General features: G+C 32.3%; 1 long non-coding RNA gene across 1 annotated transcript; it reads left to right on the top strand.

Moving 5' to 3' along the window:
* The first annotated feature begins 272 nt into the window (after nt 1-272).
* LOC149387361 (uncharacterized) lies at nt 273-1,078 on the top strand. Its single transcript, XR_016300471.1, has 3 exons — nt 273-414; nt 522-609; nt 745-1,078. It is a non-coding gene; the product is annotated as an uncharacterized LOC149387361 (long non-coding RNA).
* Nucleotides 1,079-2,960: the final 1,882 nt, after the last annotated feature.

Here is a 2,960-nt window from a genome sequence, read left to right as displayed (position 1 = left end):
ATCAGTTCATTTATTTGAAAATTATTGAAATTAAATGCAAACGATTGGGCCAGGCTTCTCTATATGGTCCAGGTTCCTCCATTGTCCTTGCTCTCATCAAAATTCTCGAAGAAATTGGACCGGTGGTTGGTTTTAGTTTTACTGTTTTGAAAAAATACCTAAAATGTTATTTAGATATTTATTGATAGTCAATTGTAATTTGACTATTTATTTATAAAAATGTCAAAGGCTTTCTTTCATAGTATATTTATTGATAGTCTTCAATATTTCTATTCAGATATTGACATTGTTCATACTTCATAGTCAAGAATCACTAAGGATAAATAGATATTATTTCAGTAAATTATGATCGGTATTTGAATACTGATAGTGTCAGCGGTAGCCGATATCTCAATAGATACCGGTACTTATATGGTAAATGTCAATAATATACTATCGTCATTAACCGATCACTTTTATTTTTCTCTAAAATAACTGATGAAGGAAATTGATGATCACTTTTATTTTTCTCTATGATAAAGAGGCCATGAAGGAAAAATAATCGACTGCGTGGACATCTATAATCAGCCTTCACTTAGTCACCCTTTACTCAAAAATCACAAAATTCAGGTATTGATCAATTTACTTTACAGTCAGCAGGGATTCAATAGTACTTTTATTTAGTATAGTTACTAGAACAAAATAGATCACTAAACACGATTATTTTGTTAACCCTTCTTTATTAATTTTTTTTTTTTGCTGCAGCTGAAACCAAGTGCTAATTTTCCTCAAAATAGTGATCGTGCGAAAAATTCACTCGGTTCAATCACGCCATCATCGGAAGCTGGATTCTCGAGGAACGAGATTTGCCCTGAAGGAATAGTTCTGATATACCGACAACAAAGGAGGAAAGAATTAGGGCAAGAAATATAACAAGACAATTGTTTCGCAAGATTGGTCAAAACCCTAATACTGTCGGTCCGAACGACCATGTAATCAACCGGCACTTATATATCCACCCACATAATTTCATATTTATTTTCTTTTTAATGTCCTTGTTAATGATCTTTTTCAGGAAGTAATGATCAAAATGAAGAAAGACGTAAAATTCAAGTGTTTCGGAGCCCTTGGATTGACTTCGATATATAATCTTAGCCTTACACCACATCACATCAGTACTTCAAATATCTGGGTTGTTGAGGCTGGTCCTGTGGACCGGGTTAATTCTCTCATTGCTGGAACAATCGTAATATATATATATATATATATATATATATATATATATATATATATATCTTCTCATTTGTTTAAGTATTGATTCGACTTTTTTTTTTCTTATCATTATTAATAATATGTTTCATGTTTTAAAATGTGATTATATGACATGCTGTTTTATTTTTTATTTTTAGGTTTCACCAACACTAAACGGTGATAGCAAACCTAGATTGTTTGTGTATTGGACGGTAATTGAGTATACTGTATACTTTATATTTTTTATTTATTAATCCTAATGATCTAGCTACAATCTGTAAGAAATTTATGTGAATTTAATTATTTAGGCAGATAATAATAAAAGGACTGGGTGCTTCAACTTCGTGTGTAAGGGCTTCATCCAAGTTAGCCCAAAAATAGCTCCGAAAACCGCAGTTGAGCCGGTCTCCACAATCGGCGGAGAAACTTTTGAAATTTTTTTTTTTTTTTTTTTTTGAAGGCAGCTTTGTTGCAGTGGAGATTGAACTCACGACCTCCACACAAGAAGTGGTGTGGAATTACCACTAGGCTATCCTAGGTACCACGAGAAACTTTTGAAATTAAATATAATATCTACCAGGTAATTAGTGTTATTATTAGTTTTCAGGCCATCTAACAAAATATCTATTTTTTCATAAAATAATTTTATACGTACGATTCATGGATTCTTCAAGAACAAGAACCATGCATGTCTTCACAAGATTCTTGAAAATGTTGTTAAGAAAAAGATTCTTTAAAATGCAACTATAGTGATTTTTATTATAATAATAAAAGGTCATTTTAAGTGTGGCTATATATGTTAGAATTTGAATGTCAAGACTTTTTTTTTTAATTTAATAAATGGGAGATTTTAGCTATTTTTTAGCAACAAAAAGGTAGTTAGAAAACTAAAATTACCTTTTTATTATTCTAGTTTTATAGAATCCAATAACGAATATAACACACAAAAAGACCAAAATTTAAGATTTTTTTTTTCTTTTCTTTTCATGTTGTTATGCTCCATTATCATCCATTTCATTCTCTCATATACACCACAATAGCTCTTAAAATAAATTCCCATTAATTAACACCACAAAATCAGCATTTTTTTTCTTCTCCTAGAAGTTAATCTTCAGTGAGCTTTTATTTTATTGCCCGAAACGATTTTTATGGACTGATTTGTGTTCCGTTTCGACTATTAATTTTGTAGGATCCGATAACCGAAAATTGGTGATAGGATATTGGCCGAAGGAGATAGTGCCTGATTTGGCCCACGGAGCGGACGAAGTGTCGTGGGGCACGATTTCTTCGGGAAATGACGGATTTAGCCCTCCGATGGGGAGCGGGCGATTCCCGGACGGGTTCTATGACTGTGACGACCCGACTTTTCGGACCGTCTTACTTAACTTACTTTTTAAACCTTAGAAAATTGTTTAGAAAACTTGGAGGATTTTTTTTTTTAAAAACACATCATACAAAGGTGAACCAAAATTTTGAAGATCTTAAAAAGAACCAAAAGCATTTAAGAAAAATATGAAGATTGCGTATTGAACACTTCATGAGAAGTACTTAAGCAAAATTGAAAATACAAATTTAAAACAAAACATAACATCAAATATACTAAAACTTAATCCATAATCTAAATCTCAACCAAAATATTCTCTCTCTCGTGAAAGCCCATCAGGAAACAAAAAAAACCCTAGCTTTCTAGCAGCGCCGCTGCTCTTCTCCCTCCTGGGATCTGGGCGCCC

The sequence above is a fragment of the Urtica dioica genome, chromosome 8 (assembly GCF_054948205.1).
Source record: "Urtica dioica subsp. dioica isolate 48M chromosome 8, U.dioica_male_clone48M_v1_H2, whole genome shotgun sequence".
NCBI classification, from domain to species: Eukaryota; Viridiplantae; Streptophyta; class Magnoliopsida; order Rosales; family Urticaceae; genus Urtica; species Urtica dioica.
Note: the sequence above shows the minus strand (reverse complement) of the source record. Positions and strands in the feature narration are given on the sequence as shown.